The sequence below is a fragment of the Nesoenas mayeri genome, assembly GCF_963082525.1.
Source record: "Nesoenas mayeri genome assembly, chromosome: 13".
Classification (NCBI taxonomy): domain Eukaryota; kingdom Metazoa; phylum Chordata; class Aves; order Columbiformes; family Columbidae; genus Nesoenas; species Nesoenas mayeri.
Window position 1 is genome coordinate 3244521 of NC_137550.1, and position 18222 is coordinate 3262742.

The window sequence follows — 18222 nt, forward strand, 5'->3', positions numbered from 1 at the left end:
TTTTCTCAAAGCCTGTCTTCCCTCAAATAGGCACGAACCACCACTTTTGGGTTTTGTTTTACCTTGTGCTATTGAGAGCATGCAAAGGGCTTAAGACTCGCTTTTACTTAAAACAAAGGAAATCTCCCAAAATGTGAAAAGCCATTTCCAAAATCAAAATTTCAGTAACATTTACATTCCTACATCGCCTTGGATACTTCTGAAAAATCTTCTTTGTATGTAGCTCTGCAGCCTGTTTTTAATGGCCAGTATGCTTCCTCCAGTATTCCCAAGTATTGCTTGCCTCCTGCAAGAGCTACCAATGAGCCAGGGTTTTTAAAAGACCAGAGACCTCCTGAGTGGAGATAAGGAACCACTTTGGCTTTGCTCAGGAGTGTGACAGATGGAGCTGATTTTCCGTTGGTTTCAGAGCAAGCAAGATCAAGCTTGTTGTACTTAACATTGCTTAAGTCCTCACGTGTCCTCTGTTCTTGTGCTGGAGCACAGCAGCCTCATCACGTCTGCCGCGTGCCACGCTCACACTAATGAAGTGTGAGGAAAAGTTTGAATTTTCTTGTTTTGGCTCACACACAGAAATTAAGTACTGCCTGGTTTGAAATGGATGGAGAGGGCACGATGCTGAAAGACTTGTGTCTTGAGAAATGAGAGCTGCATCTGTTCAGAGCTGCATTCCATGAAGCCCCATTCCAGGCTATCTGAAGGCATTAATCTTGAACATTTTCTAACAAGATGGATGGAGCAGACCTTTTCTAAATAGTAACTTAAAGCCCTACAAGGAATGTCATCTGCATTTCTCCATCCTTTGTGAGGATGCCAGGCTTGTGTTACGCTGTGTGAAGAGCAGCAGCTAGCTCCACCAGAATCCCACCTTCTTGGCTTACAAGTCCAAGAACATAAAGCACTGGTTTGATCCCTACCTAGTATTTAGTAATATTGCTTGAGCAATATTTGTGCCATCAGTGAAGACTGAAAAAAATCTTTAAGACTTCTCAGTGTTGAAAAACATACACCAGTTACTTTTAACCTCACAGCAAGCCTGGGATGATCCTTGCCCTGCAGATCTTTCCTTTCCATTTTCCTGCATACTCAGGCATCTCATTCCTAGATTTTCTTGTACTCACAGAGCAGAATGAGCCTATGGAACTCCTTGCTGTTCACTGTCATGGTAATTAAGAGTTTGAAAAGATTAAGAAAGGCGTTAGCCAAGAATATGGATTATAAAAATATGTGGGGCTATAGTCTCTACATGCTTGAAGAATTTTGAAGAACTTCTTCACTTCTCAGGGCTTAGACACTTGCTGTTGGAACTGAAGAAAAGATTCTTTTATAGGCAGCTTATTCAGTAACAGCTTAGTATCAATTTTTCCATTGCAATAGCTATTCCTTGCCATTGTTGTAGCTGGACCAGATAGCGCTAGTGATAGCCAATTCCTCTGACTTATTTTTGAGTCACAAACATCCTGGGCTGTAGAACAGTTGCTCTAGAGAGAAGGAAATATTGGCAAAAATTGAGTTTTTAACTCTCGAGCCTTCTGATGAGTGATGGATATCTTCTTGTTGGCAGGTAAAGTTGGACCTGTTGCTCAGGAAGCATCGGTGATTCCTGCTGTTGAAAAGGAAGCGAGGCACTGCTCTAGCCTGCCAATGACACCCTGCAGCCCTGCCGAGCCACCCTGGCTGTCCCTGGCCAAGAAGAAAGCCAAAGCATGGAGCGAAATGCCCCAGATTGTACAACAGCAAATGACATGAGCATCCTTCTTTGTATTGCCAATAGCTGCGTTAACTCCGTTTAATCCCTTCTTTACTGTGACCATTTTTTTTGAGAAATAAGAGCCTTAAAACTTTTGATCAGACTGATGTGTGTAAATAGACAATGAAGAAATGCCATCGCAGGATTATTTTGAGGTATTAGGAAGCTGAGCATTTCCTACTACCAAATACTAGGAAAACTTGATCAATTTGTTGTATCCTTACACATCTGACGGTGATGTTCTAAGAAGACATGCTTCAGGCTTTTGAAACATTTTCCTCACAAAATATGGTGTTTTGGTTTCCACAGACCGTACAGTATTTTGTGCAATGTGGCTTTGGCTAAGAAATCAATGTGTGCTATAAAATAGATATAGTGCACTAACACATCGTGACTCATGGGCATTGATGTCATCACATTTCTTTCTCTAATGCTCTGGGACTTTGCTTCTGATTGTTAAAGGAAAAGTTTTGTGATAGCTACAAGATCTAAGCAGCATTGTGAGTTCCAGTAATTCTGGGGTTTGGGGGGTTTGAAGTCACAGTGCTGTGGGTCTTGGGCTTTGCTCATTGATGCCCGCTGGAATGGCCCAGAGCCACACACCTGTTCCCCCCCATGCACTGGAAAACCACCACACTCTAGCATATACCCTGCTTTTGGTTACAGTTTTGGAAATCTGGGGTTAATTTGGGCATTCTACCAAAAACCAAAAACACCAAAAAAGTCCTTTCTCTAATTATGGCAAATAGTGATTTATTTTTTGTGAGATTCCTCAGCCAAATGTCTCAAAGAGTGTTTTGAGGATGGGAGCTGTCTGCTACGTAAAAGGTGGCATCTTGTTTTCAACAAATGCCACTCTATTCTCCATGTTCATGTGGAACGTGTATTTAGTCAGTTGTATTTAATATTAGTGATAAAAGGGGCATCTGCTTCCTCCTTGCCTCCTCAGTCTTTAACCAGTAACTCAACATCAGTCTAAGAATGTGCAGCTGGGAAAGGATTATTCTCTCAGGGCTTGGCCTTGCAGTCACTTAAGTTGACAAAAGTTTTGCTATTGACTTTGAGGAAAGCAGACACTTGGAAAAGAATCTTTGGCTTAAGTGGTAGTGGCACTTACCGGTCCTTTTCAATTTTTGTGGCATTGCACATTTATGTAGTTTCTGTTTACCGTCAGTGCAGAATTTGAAGGCTGGCCTGGCTGATGCACACTTTTTAGCTGGAAAGCTGGTAGGTGTTTTTAAGGAAGACATTGTCTATTGAAAGAGTTAGCTGCAAAACACAAAATTTGGTTTCAGATCAGCTTGAGCAAGACCTTAATCTTCCAGTCTTGGCCTGAATTTAAAATGTAGCTCTTACAATTTGAAGACAGTATTAATTAGGAGCTAGACTGTGATTTATTTTTTATATAAGTGAAAACTCACCCAAGTAGGCTCACTGGAGCTATAGATACTGTTTACTTTGAACTAACACCAGAAAGAGTAAGAGTTTCACTTTGGCTTGGTAATCCATGCCTATTTTACTACTTGTTTTTCTCTATTTTAGGAAGCATATCTTCTCTTACAAAGAACTGAAACATTTGTATTTCTCTGAAACTTCTGAGCGTAATGTAAATGAACATATGCAGCTCTGACTCCTGAGGTTTTGTACAGCTGCCACCCTATCACAAGCTTACTGACCCTGTGTAAAATACGTGCATTTCTATGTTCAGCAAACTGTTTTCTCTTTTTATCAGTGTGGATTGTGATCCTTCACCCAAAGTACTGCAAATGATACTATAATCTCTCTCCCTGTGTTTGCTTTTGATCTTAATATTATTTCTGTCTTTCACGTTTGGTATGTATATATGTTTTGGTAATCCTTATCTTGAAGGAACCTCTTTTGTATTCCATTCCTGTATTTGGTTTACGATTAAATGCTGTTGCCAGTAATGATATAATTCCTGGGAAGGGTGATAGATAGCCCTCACTCCTTAAGGAACAAATAAAAAGAGGTCTTTGGTCAATATAGACTCTATATATGGATATACTACATAGATCTTGTTTTGAGATGAGTTTGTGTGGCCTAGGACTGACCAACAAAGCTGGTCAGACTGATGAAGTTTTCTACGTCTGTTTGTTTAAAACACCACCAGAGAACTGATGGCTCTCCTTTTGTTTGGGAGTTACTGCTTCTTCAGTACAGGGCTGTCTTGAAGGCCAGCCCTTGTGGTCACAGCAACCTTTGTAAGTAGTCATTTGAATGTGTTTTGGCATTGCTAGCCAGCTGCTGTAAGACATTTTGGGGTTGCTTTAAAAAAGAAGAAAAATACATGAGAATCATGTGATGTTACATTTGAACTTTACTTGACTGATGGATTTCTGAAATGAGTGTTCTCAAGTTTCTCTCTGCAACTGAGAGAACAAAAATTGTGTAGAGAAAAATATCAAAACTGAGTCTCGTATAATCACAAAAGTTTAGAAAAGGGGTTTTAAGATAAACATTGAAATACCAGTGATTTATTGATGCGTTTATAGAAGTTGATAGCTGTGTTAGCATGGCTTTGATTTCCTGTCGTCCTAGTGTAGTTTTTAGGTGTTTGATCAGTGCAAATAACTTGTATAATAAGCTCATTTAATAGAATCATAGAATGGTTTGGGTTGGAAGGGACCTTCAAGATCATCTGGTTCCAACCTCCCTGCCATGGGCAGGGACACCTTCCACCAGACCAGGTTTCTCAAAGCCACGTCCAACCCGACCTGGAATACTTCCCGGGATGGGGCATCCACAGCTTCTCCGGGCAGCCTGTTCAGTGCCTCCCTGCCCTCCTGGGGAAGAATTTCTTCCTTATATCTAATCTAAATCTCCCTTCTTTCAGTTTAAAGACATTACACCCTGTCCTATCACATGCCCTTGTAAAAAGTCCCTCTCCAGCTTTCCTATAGGTCCCCTTTAGGTACTGGAAGGCTGCTATAGGCTCTCCCTGAAGCCTTCTCTTCTCCAGGCTGAACAACTCGAAGTCTCTCAGCCCATCTTCACAGGAGTCCTCCAGCCCTCTGATCATCTTTGTGGTTCTCTGGACTCGCTCCAACAGGTCCATGTCCCTCTTATGTAGGAGGCCCCAGAGCTGGAGGCAGCGCTGCAGGTGGGGTCTCACCAGAGTGGAATAGCCGGGGAGAATCCCCTCCCTTTGTCTGCTGGTCCCTCTTCTTTTGATGCAGCCCAATATATGGTTGGCTTTCTGGGCTGCAAGCACATGTTGCTGGGTCACGTTGAGCTTCTCATCAACTAACACCCCCAAGTGCTTCTCCTCAGGGCTGCTCTCAATTCCTCCCCTGCCCAGCCTGTATTTGTGCTGGAAATTGCCTCAGCCCATGTCCGTTTTGCTTGATTATTTCTAGACACAGTCAGTGCCTTTGCAAATAAGCTGTCTTGAAGTGCAGAGTTCATTGCAGAATGTCACTGATTGATTTTATGGCTCAGGATCTTTAGTGAAGGATGTAGAAAGCTGCCCCTGAAATTCCTTGTGCACAAACAGCTCTTGGGGTTTCAGCTGGCTTTGGTGCTGCTGTGTGACACCAGAGGGTGCTGGTGCCATCCCCGAGGAGCCCAGAAGGGTTCTCGGTGTTGCAGGAAGATTTCAGCATGCATTTATATGTACACCATTGCAGTAAGGAGACAGAAGGCTTTCATTAATGCAGAGAGTCTTCAATTATTCCATTAATGCATAGGTCTGAAAGAGAGGTGTGTTTCTGTTCGTGATTTCACAGAGGTTTTTGAGCTGTAAAGTATGGGGAAAAAAACTTTCCCTCGTTACAAGAAGCCCCTGAGAACTGGTTTACATGATGAATTCAGTCCTGCAGTGGGGCTGTGCAGGAAGGTGTGTGAACGTGTCCAAAAAGGGTGTTGCAGTTTGGCATTTTAACTCTGCTGTGTAGAAGAACTGCTGTCTGGCTAGAGGTTGATCTTCATCCCAGCCAGATGTAGAATCTGCCGATTTTACAGAAATAGTAGAGGGACAAACTGCAACTTGCTGTGCACCTAGCTGTAGTTACAGTGATCCGTTTTGCTGTAACAGTGAGCTGTAAAGACTTGGCCTAAAAGAGAATCTGTTATGTTATCATCCAGCTGGGAATCTACTTGTAATTAAGTGGGTTTGTGGACGGGGGGATGAGCCAGTTTAAATGAGGGAAAAAGACTCCAAAATTTCCAAAGCTGCACACTTCAGCTCTAGCACAACTCTGATAACACTTTTGTTATGATAATCTTGTGTACACATCTCCATAAACAGACCTAAAGAATAAATTCTAAAATTCAGATGTAACAAGGCAATACTAATTTCAGTTGCCATACTTAGAAGGGAAGTCTGAGAATAGTGAGGAAAGGCTCATATTGAAAACACTAAACATTAGCCCTTTTGATGTTAGAAAGTTTGGATAGAGAGGCCCCCCTAACTAGTATTACATTACGTCTTTTTAAATGCTGCAGTATAAATATTAATGCAATTTGTTTTGAAGCATTACAGTAGAATTTCTCAGCTTAGAACAGCTGTAATTCCTGACCTAGTGCCATCCACTCTGCGAAGTGCTTTAGAGATCAATACAGCAAAGACATTGACCTGTGCGGGTAGTTTGTCCTTTAGAACTGCTACTGGAAGGTGATACGTTGGAAGGATACTGGTAATGAGAGATGTGATTAGCAGACTAATAAATAAGGCAAACATCTCTCTTTGTCTTTTCCTCTAGTGTGTGCTTGCCCACCTATGTTTTTGTTAAACATTTATCGTGGTTATAAGATATGACAAACTGTGGAACCTCTCATATTTGGGAAATCTGAGCATCTGTTTAGGATTCTGACCTTGATTTCTTTCTTGCTGTAGCTGTTGCATTCTATCTCTTCTATGCTATCAGAAAGTATTGCACCCAAAGCATCAGTATTTGCTACAAGCTATTGTTGTTACGGTCTGGGTTAGTTTTTGGTGCAGAGGTTGACTGAAACCTCTGTTTTTCATTGAAAATGTTTTTTAATGTCTTTTATGGAAGAAGGCAGGTGAAGTAAACTGTCATTTCTGAACTTGGAACACAAACCCATGCGTCTGCACAGAACAAAAAAGGTTGCTCAGGTATTTCCAGCTGGATGGATGAAGGGGCATGGCGGGATGAAGGTGAATGACTAGTGAAGAATGACAGTTCAAGTTGAGAAACAAAGACTAAGAGTGGGAAGCTACAATTCAAATTACTCTTCCATAGTGGGATGTTTCTAAGCCCAAGAAAAGGTATTGAAAGGGGCCTTTAATTAACAAATCTCTTCGTGCATCTCTTCTCTCTGCACGTGAGGCAGCAGAACTTGGTATGTTCTTGTAAATGAGTGGAAACACATCAGAGATGCCCACTGCCATACACAGATTTTCTTTCGTTTGGTGCAGTCCACACAGTTCCGTTTTATTTGGTCCAGGAGTGGTTACGCTTTGTTACCAGACCTCATTCCTTGTTCTGAACCACATTAAGCAGGTGAGCACCTTGACCGCACTGCAAATCAAAGGGTGGTGTGACTTGCTGGTCAAGTCCACGGCACTTCAAATGGAGCTGCTGCTGTATCATCTGCGCGTTAAAAATGCAGCGTCTCGGAAGCCAAAGTTCAGGAGCTTCCCCTGGCTTGAAGGGCAGATTATTGACTACGGGAAATGTGAGATGCTATTATTATTGTGCTAGGAGAGATATAAAAATAAGATATTTTAATAGCTGTTCATTTATTTAGGGGCAGTTAAAAAAAATCTAGAGGCAGATTATCTAAACAGGATTATTAACTGCTAATTCTTAGATTGATCTACAAACCAAATTAGTCACTAAACAAGAAACAGGTATGAAAATGGCTGAGGTGTGGAGTATTTAACTGATATAATTTTATATTATGTAGAAATGAAAAGGCAGCAAGAAGGGATTGACGTAAATAACCTACATGGAAAAGGTTGTTTGGTACCTGAAACTCTTATTCCAGCCTTTCTTCTATCTGCCTCAGAACCGTCTGTTAACAAAAAAGATAAACAAAACCTCATAGCTTCTCTGTCTAACCATCCTTACTTCTCATTTGTGGCATCAAACTCATTTTTTACTTAACTTGTTTTGTAGTCAGCCATATTTTACAGAAATCTGATTAAAAGCTGACAAATCCAAGATCACATACCTGTCAATACTGGCAACACTGCCTTGTTCAAAGTTCACCCTAACCTATTTTGTTAAGCTAATACTTCATTACATTTTCCCTATTATATCATTCTGGCTCCAGTTTCCTTTGCTGTACAGGTGTTTTTCCAACACAGCAGGGTGATGTTGACAGCTTTAAAATTAGAAGCTTTCCACATTGCTCGGGAATACGTTTCTGTGGCATTGAAGTAACTTTTTCCGAGTTACACAACGGGTTCATTGTCACAACTGCAGCGATGTATGGGAAAGGGTCAAAGTCCTGGGGCTGTGTTGTGTTTCCATAGAGTTTAAACCACACGCAGCGACGTTCCCCAGTGGTGTCATCGGCACCCTTGGGAGCTAAGGAAGCAGGAGATGTTTCCTGCTGGCTCCTCGTGAACACCTCGTTCTGGCTGTGCTGAATACCCACGTCACTGGTGACGTGGGCAAGTGAAGGGACCGTCCTCAAGAAGCGACAGAGGGGTGATGTGCCCCCCAAAGCTGCAGCATTTTACCAGTTGTGCGTGTGGGATTAAATAATTTTGCTGGGCTTCGTGAGCTGTGGAAGTGTGTTTTATTTATACAGGAGTAAATAATGTGACTTTTCTGTCACAGCTGGATGTACAAGTTATGATATACCCACATGAAACTAGAGCTGTGTTTTAAACAGGCCACTGATTTGGCCAAACAGGTTCAGTTCACATGTAGTGACAGTCTAATTTGCAACTTCACTAAAGTCACTGGAATTGGCTGGAATTAGGTGGGAATGTAATTTGTTAATGCTGCTTTATATCTTATTCCATCATTTTCCTTATGGATTTCTCCTTTGAAGGCAGCAGCTCCCAATGAGATGATACAGATGTCCTGCTGTGACTAATTCATTTTTAGAGCATGTCACTCGTGTAGAAAGGCAGTTTGTATCCCTGGAAAGCTGACGGCATAGCAGAGCGAGCTGGGATGGAGCACTACGATGCCTGGACCCCTCTGTGGAGACTTCAGGTGCCCCAGCTTCACCTTCTCTGCCATGGCCAGCAGCACTGGAACCTGGCCTGGGTGCAAGGGGCTGAACCGGGGGTTGGCCCATCCAGCCCTGCGCTGGGGGCTGCCGGGGACACCAGGGTCTCACAGTCACAGCCTCTGCTGGGGGGGGCAGCAGCTCCCGAGCTGACCGGCTGCCACTGCTGCTCTCTCCAGCTGGGATCTGCGGGCAGACACACAGCTTTGACAGTTATTTACTCTCCCCTAGTGTTTCCCTTGCTGTGCTGATGTAACCAAGGCCGTTGCATAATAACCTGGTCTTCAAAATGAGTTTCTCATAGCTCTTGCCGTGTGAAAGAAGTCGAGCCAGCAATGCTGGCGGTGTCTGGAGCCAGAGCTGCTAGAACATCTGATTTCTTTGCCTTGGACAGCCAGCTTGTCAATCTTCTCACTCTGCTTAATAATGAGAATTTTAGAAGTGTGCACACACACTTTTTAATGGACTGAGCAGATAAAACCGACAGTCTTCCAGACAGCACCGATACTTTTGCTAGATTTTTGCATTTGTTTTTATTAACAGTTGGCATCTGTAACCACAGAACTGCAGCAAAGAGTGGTTTGTTTTCCAGGAAGTGACTTAACAACAGGCTCTGTGCAATTTTTGAAAGAAATATAAAATAAGGAGAAGGATTTCAGAGCTAAGTGGCACTCTGGGCTCTCTTTCAGATCTCAGGAACAGCTCTGTCAGTCAGAAACTGATCTACTAAAGCCAATGGAATTAGTTTGGTCTGAAGAAGATTATAATAGGGCTTTTTTGTTCCTGCATTGCTCAAAAATAAATCTCAGTAATTAACTTGGGGTCAAGTCTCTTCCTAGCTATACCAGAACTATGCTGAAGTTGGGGGAAATTGCCCTAAATTCACATTGTCTGATAGTCTGTAGTAAAAAAATGGTTTGATAAAAATCTGTGTTTCCTACGTAGACCTTTCAGAACTTAACTTGTAATTAATACCTGTTTGTTATTGAAAATCCTGTTTCCTTGGCTTCTCTTGAGTTCCTCGATGCCACTGCAGACATTTCTTCCACTGAACGCTCACAGGGTGGGAGGTTTGACATTCCTGGGGTCACCTGGTGAGGAGCGTCACTGATGGAATGCAGGGCCTGTGGCATCACGGCTTTTAGGTTAAAACCGACCCCCGTCCACCTGGCTGCGAGAAAGCAGAGCAAGCTCACGTCTCCCTGCAACACACAGTGCAGGCATTTCTACGGTTGTTCGCAGCATGTTCTTCCTTTGTGCTGACGTTGATGGTGGACTCAAGACAGCAAGCTACCTTTTGAACTAGATAGACTGTTCTCCAGAGTTCAGCAAGTATACGAATTAAGGTTTTGGTTTTGTGCATTGCGGAACTGTAATTCAGATGCGGCGCTCTGGTCCAGACCTGGATCTGAACTCCCTCAAAGCTTGGGGAGATTTGGAGGATTGGTTTTGTTTTTAAAACCCATTCAATTTTCTAGCTCTTACAAACTGTCTTCATTTTGGACTCAGGCTGTCATTATAATATAAAGCCTAATAGCAGAATAGCTGCTACTATTAACACCTAATGATAAATGTTTCTACTAATAGCCCAAGCCTGACATTCTGACTTTAATCTGATTATGTTTAATAATAAATTGTAGTAACACTTTGGACATATTTTTAAATTGGTGAAGCTGCTAATCAGTTTTGCAAAACTGGCATTTAGTGGGTTAGGGTTTTGCCTTGCTTGAAGGCAAAATTAATCCCCAGCTAAAAATATGACTGTTTTTATATTTCTATCTTTATATTTCTAGGATCGTTAAACTAATTTCTTTTTTAATTTTATTTACTTTTTTTTTTAATATTTTTTTTTTCAGTGCAGTGAATATACCGTCATTTCTTTGGAAGAAATGGATTCATGGGAAATGGTTCATCAACCTCATGAAAAATAGTTTTGAGGTAGGTCTTTATCTTTGCTTTCCAAAGCCTTTGCACTGGTCAGTTTGCTGTATGCTTCAAGCATGGAAATGATAGCTCAACTGACAGACCTGTGACCATTTACTGTAGCAGAAGTAGCGAAGTGCCTGTGTGTCTGAAGCTGGAAGGCCAATTTTGTCTAGCTAGGAAGGGCTGAAAATAGGAAGCTGTTTTCCATTCTGGTTTCCCTCAGGAGTGTGTGTTTTGGCTCCAAAGAAGGCAGACACAGAGCTCTTGCCCTGTTTTTAGGAGATGTCCCACTTTGCTCTTACCTGATACCCAGGATGCTTCCTGGGACATAAAAGGGCTGCAGATTTGCCTCCTAGCATCATCTTCCTGTACAAGCTTGTCCAGAACCTTTTCTCCTCTTGTGAGACAAGGCTTTGTGAGACAACACAGATCCCTGCAGGACTTGTGGGTGTTTGACCAGTGTGAAACGATGGTTTCACATTCAGGGCCTTTGCTGAACTCTCACTGATGCAACCTGCCCCCACAGAACAAACCCGACACAAACTTTTCTTAAAGGACTGAGGAAAAAAGTCTGGCAATGAAATGCAGTTTTTATTTTAGGCATCTCAATGTATGAGTGAGGCAAGTAATCTGATTAGCACATTTGCTGGAGAAATGAACCAATGGGAAAGTGAAAATATTAATAAAAGATAGAGTTGATTTATACTCAAACTGGCCTTTAAATTTGCAGTATATGCTGTAAGAACGTGCTTATATAACCTCTATTTCTATTCATAAAGGTTTATGTGGGTCTATATTGAATTATGCATTTAAAATTAATCCACTGAGGCAGCCCACTGAGATGCCACTTCTCATTTAGTGACTGCATTAAGGACTTTGTGCTTCATTTAGAAACTGTGAGAAGCTTGCTTTGTGCTGTGGAGAGGAGCTGGCCTGCCAGATTCAGACCGGCTATTATAGGGGGTTAAAACAACCATCTCTCTGTGTCTTTCTGAGTTACCAGTAGAACTCTATTCTTGATTCGCATGATCCAACTCATGCAGCTTGGCTGAACCTGACAAACCCAACTGACTCGTGTCAGATTCTTAGAAGAGATTAATGAACATTTTCTTCAGGGGTTGGGAGCAGCTGATTCTGTCTTTGCAAGGCTGCGGGGACCCAGAACGAACAGGCGCGCACATCAGGTTTTTATAACAGCAGCTGTAATTCAAGTTTATTAAGTGTCTTGTTTGTGTAGTTTTCCAGATCCTCGGACATTGCAAAAGGCCCAAGAGCTCTTCTGGGTGTTTACACGTTTTTGTTCTAAGAAATCTTAGGCTCTTAGTGCTTCTTATCTGCATTCTCTAGAACGTAATTCTGCTTCTAAAATGGCTGCAAAATGGTATTGTGAGCCTCTGTGTTGCGTCTGAATTAAACTTCTTTAGCTTAAAAATAAAAGCATACCGGTTCTGCATATGCATACTGCAATGTAAAGTACAAATTGAGATTTCTACATGGCCTGTCTCATTCATCACCAAAAATGACTTGTTTGGGGAATGACTGCCTTTATTGACTCTAGGCAAATCTGTTGCCTTCCTGTTCTGCTTTGGGTTGTTATTTCATATTAAGATAGTGCTGTGTGGCCTTAGTTTAGGAAAAAATTGCTAAGTACTTAGCAAGCCTTTTAGTTTGTATTTCTCATTCTGTGAGCTGTGCTCATACTGCCAAAATATTCCAGGGTCTTCTGAATATTTAAGAAGTTAGTTTTGTGAATGCTGGAACTGCAGAAGTTTGCTCTCGTACAGAGCTGTGTACCTTCTCCTCCATATTTCCTGACGCATCTGTCTCCTCGCATCCCTTGTGCCGTCTGCTCTGCATTGCAGGTGGTCCAGAGCCCCCTGGAAGCTCATGACCCCCTCTGTGTGTGTGTGTGTGTGTGCTGGACACTGGCTGGCAGTTTCCAAGTTGAAAGGAGTTGGTAGAAATCTCAAAAAAATGGTTAAAAGTCAGCCACGTGTTTCAAAACTTATCAGAAATGACGGACAGGCGGTATTGTAAGTGTATTGTAAGTGAAGCTTCCGTAGAAAGCCAGCCTAAAAGTATAAACAGTTGTAAGAACATTATTTCATTTTTGCATTCTGTCTCCGTTTAAGTCGGCAAACAGAACAACTTGTTTGGTTTGTTTCTTTCTTTTTGCATGAGAGAATTAATATGTGTGATTTACTAGAGGGAAGCTAAGTTGAAGAAAGGATTTTTATGTAAGTACAGAAAGTGCTTAGTCCCCTGATCATTTTTATCTGCTAAGGGATTAAATTCCATAGTCTAGATTCAGCTGCTCTAAAAATTTTGCCTCTTGCATGTGTGGCGGTGCGGTATTAGATGAGAGTGTCACTGCTGCAAGTGTCGTGCAGCCCGTCCCAGAGAGGACTTGGACTGTCAGGGTAGACACTTTAAATGAGATTCAGTAGGTAAGGTGTATAACGTTTTTAGATAGTGATCTTATTTTAAAATAGTCTGCGACAAAATGAAGGCCGATATCTTCAAAGTTATTTAGATGTCTCATTAATGCAATGGAGAACTGGGTATCTGAGTATTTGGGGGTGTGAAGATAAATTAGAAAACAATGAACATCTTGAGGAAAATATTTTCAGTTACTAAAATAGATCAGAAGCACCTTTCTTTAGGTCTTACCATTTTAATGACCTCCTTATAGGTTTATTTGAGTATAGATTAAGGGTAAATAAGACCATAAAATTAAATGTTCATTTTAATATGTGAAAAGCAACTGGTTGCATAACTGTCGAGTTATGAAACCTATATTTTTGTCCTCTGCATCCTGAACATCTGTGGCCTATATTTAATTGCAGTTTTCATCTTCAATTTGAAGAAACAATGTTTAGCCTGAAGACAAAAGTGATCTGTGTAGTGAAATCAGCTAAATAGTGCAGTCGAGTCCCACTTGCTAACAGAAAAGGCATTTTTATACATGTTCTAATTTAGAAACTGTATTCACTTGATAGTTTAAATACAGTTAAGAATACTCTGGTGTTCTGAGCCATGTGAAGAATGGAAGCATTAAGACACAGAGGGATTATAACTCAGGAGGAACAGGTGCATAAGGATAGAAATGTGGGGCCATATTGCGGTATCAATTTTTAAGCAGAAATCCATACTGATTCCAGCAGGGAGTCATTCTGATGAAATATTGATGAAATTATATGATATGGCCCACGGGCAGGAAATAACGAAATGTGGAAAGTAAAGCGAGCCAGTACAAGTAGGGAAAAGAATATGAAATGCAGAACCAAAGGGAATGAGCAACCTCAGAAGTAATACTCCTGAAAAATCCGGAGAATGATGTAGAAAGGTGGTTATAGGTAGAGTGGCAGTGTGATATATCCCATCACCTTCCACACTGCAGTGCACACCAACAGCTTCGGCCCAGATTTGCAGCTCCAATCTACATTTTGCAGTTGGTCCATAAAACGGACTGGATGAGATTTCTATGTCAGTCAGCCTCTGTTTTTTGACTTGTAATTCAAATCCAAATGCTAATCTGCATTCGTGACTCAGGAATCTCTAAGTGGCATCCTTACCATAGAGGAAGAAGATGGAGCCTTCATGTAGAAACACAAAGGTGAGGTTTGACAGATATTCATTACAGTCTTTTAAAATGCTGACAGCCAAAAACCTTTGAAATGTTTGCATTCCATTTGCTTCCATTTCATTGTAGCTGTTGAATTCAAGGTCTCAACAGGCTTCTTGGCCCATGTCTGAGTTAGAAATCAAGACGTCTGCAAGTGTATGCTGGTGAAAACATGGCAATTTTAGTTTTAAAACAAATTCTGTTGTTTGAAGTAAATCTTAGACGGGCTTCCTAGGTATGGTCTTCTTGTGATATCTCATGGTAAAGCTGCAGTTTGATCCACATACAATTGATTTCGACAGAGGTAAGGAATTCTAAGCCTCCATTTTCTGCCTGCACATCTCATGAAATAGGTGGTCTGGCTGTCTTAGGATAAGCTGTGTGATAATGAAGGCTTGGTTGTAGTCATGGCATTAAAGAGCCTCATCAACTAGGTATCCCAGTTAACCGAATTGAAGGTGGAAATATTTCCATCTACTATTAAAACATACCTTCTACTAGTTTTCTGCCAGAGGCATATTAAGTATTTTATTTTGAGAGTTTCCTAACACACTGCCATTCGTTTTCCCACGTTGGATGTGTAGATGAAAAAAAAAAACACAAAGAAGAAACTCTCAAAACATACGTCAATAAGACGCACATGTTTATGCAGCCAGCAGTTCCCTTATTTAAAGAGAATGCTCTCAGAACTAAATTTCATAATTTTCTGAAATAGCAAGGACATTTAAAGAGCATCTGTGGATTAGTCTGAATAAGTTTGTTCTGCAAATTGCTTGAAAAGAGACTCCTCCTAGGTATTGCAACAAATTGTTCCCAGCACTTCAGCTTAATACAGTAAATGAAAATGCAGAGGAAGCGACACAATATTGGATGAACCTGTTTCAGAACATTGGCTCAGGCCACAAAGCAAGTAATTAACAAGCTGAATGAAGCATTTAAGCCCACGCCTTATCATTTATGTAACTAACCTTTGAGTTTTGGACGCACTGGTATGCTGCAGTGAAGCCTACACAGTGTTTCTTTTATGTGTGTGTATTGAGTAAATGGGAAATGCATACCCTGCCATTTGTTTTTCACATTTTCAGCACTTATCAGGGTTCTCTGGCTGAGTGATCTTATAATGCAAAAATGTACGCCTCTTGGTCCTTTTTTCCTGTAGTGTGGTATAAATCTAGATGAGTCTCAGCCTTGTTATATGTGTGGGGGCATGTATTCTACTTTTAGGGGTGCTTTTGAGCTTCTTGAAAGCATCATCAGTAGCACTAGAAAAGAATTAATTGAATGCAACTTTTCACCACAGAAACGAGCAACAAAAAGAGTGGCAGGGGATGCTGCAGACTCCTCGGTGATGGAGGCAGCCTTAGCAAACAGCTTTAAAAACAAATCAGAAATGCTGCGAACCGATGAGCTCTGAAAAGACGTAGTTTCCACCCCTGTAACACAACTGTTTTTCCCGTCCTGAGAAATGCTGGGCATGTTAGGAATACTGAGACTGCTGGTGACAACATGAGCTTCCTACAGAGCAACTGAGATTTAAGCGGAGTGTAACATCACCTCTGCACTCGGGAATGAGTCATTTTGCTTATTAATTCTCTCACTTTCCTCCCTCCTGTTCTTTCACCCATCACTTTATAACCAGACTTATTTGGAACTCTTATAAGACAAACACCATTTCTCCTTGGCGGGAGGGAAATAAAATAGCATACTTAACATGGTTACATAACACTGCTACGCATGCCTAAAATGAGGTCATTTTGATTAATATATTTATCTGGTGTGCAGCTGTAACAGGAGATGTGATTAAAAGAGCACCCTTTTGTTCAGGCTCCTTGCAATAGTGTTCAGTTTTTGTAACTAATATCCCAAACTTGCTAGTTAGTTGTTAGCTGGTGTCATAATCTGTGTCCTTGGGCTACGTATAGTCCTAGTCCTCCAAACCTTGGAAAATCTTCAGTGTGGAAACGCAACCTCCCTTCTCTCTTATTTCCTCTGTCAGAAGTAAGAATTCTGCAATAATTATATTTATTAGAGGTAATCAGTAAGATATACATAGAAGCAGGAAAGAGAACAGAGGCAAACTGTAGAATTCCTTCAAGTTTAAGGTGTTGCTGGATGATGGAGAAAGTAAAAAGGCACGAGATGAGTCATAGAGCCAGTTCCAGTGGGCCAGGAGAAAAGCTGAGCAGCACGCTGCAAATGGCTCTGGTATCATCTATTGGAATGAGACAACCGGTAGGATCTGCTTTTGGCATAACAAGCAGATGTATTTTTCTTTTGGGATGTTGAACTGCCATTCTTCAAAGTTCTGACGCATCCGGTTCTATTTCGGTTTGATGACTCCTAACTAGACACGTTAGGCGGCTGCTTCTCAGAAACCAGCATTTAAAAACACTGTTTTTCTGTTCTACTCTTTCTGGCAAAAAGCTTGTTATTCAAGTGCTTGCTCTAACCTTTAGTTACCCTGGTTGCATAAGTGGGAAGCAGCATCCCACCATGCACTTCTGTGACCCAGTTGTGCCTTTCCAGTAGTGACTTTATGAGTTATGAAAGGTGTGTCTGCCAAATTGCTACAGAAATATTTACTCTACTGACCCTGATTTCCTAAATATTATATAGTCATCATTCACTAAGGAGTAAAAAAATGCATGTAAAAGCATGTGAAAAAAAAAACAAACCCTAATTCTTCTATGTTGAAAATCCTTGTGTAGGCTCTTTAGCCTTGATAGTGCTTGGGCTCATTGATAAAATATACTTGTAGAAACAACTTTTAAATCATTAATGCTTCAGTAATCTTTCAAAATGAATTTTAGATGGTACATTCAGTACTAATAGTCACAGTACAAATCATTGACTCATCCAAGGAAGAGCCTGAATAACAATTGCTTTGTTGAACTAACTTACAGCCTAAATAATTATGTTGAGCATTCAGAGCTTCTAGACTGTCTGCAGACTTGCCAAAAATCCTTCCACGTGATCGTGTAATCTATTACCATGTATCTACTCATGATAAAACTTCCATGTGGATGTGACTGAGTTTCTAATGTCACACAGAGAAAACTATTGATTACTAGCATTGCTTTTAGAAAACCTTTCTGTAGCTCATAGAAAACACAAAAAAGGCATGTGCTTGGTTTTCTTTTCCATCGCATAATACAGCATAAGTCAGTTATATAAATAAAGTCACTTACATAAATAGCTTAATTCTCCTTTCATTTATGGCATTATAAATCAAGAGCAGATCTACTGAAACAAAAGATGTTAGACTGGCATAAAACCAGTATTGACAGCATGTGCAGGCTTTCATTACATGGATTCTTTCAGCCAGTCATATTTCTGCTTTAACAACTTGAAAGCCATCCTATCGTAAGATGTAATGTGTTCAGCATGGGGCAGCTGAACACTTGTAAGGGGGAAGATTCACCATGAAGGGCCAGTCATGCAATGGTTTAGTAACGCAGGTTCTGTTCTTCATCTGTCCACGGGCCCAGCAGATGATAGGTCGCACACCTTACCTCGTTATTGTGAGTAGTACAGAGTAAAGACTTGTCAATCCATGACTGCTAGAGCAGGTGCTGAACAACTGTTAACAAAGCTGCACTTTTTGAAGAGAAAAATGTTGCCATACCTTTCTTTCAGTCATACAGAGAACCACAGCGCAGTGAGATGCTCCAGGATTTGGTGGCATTCACAGAATGAAAAGCACATCACAGCTGAATGACATAATTCCCAGGGGGTGGCCGGTCCCAGG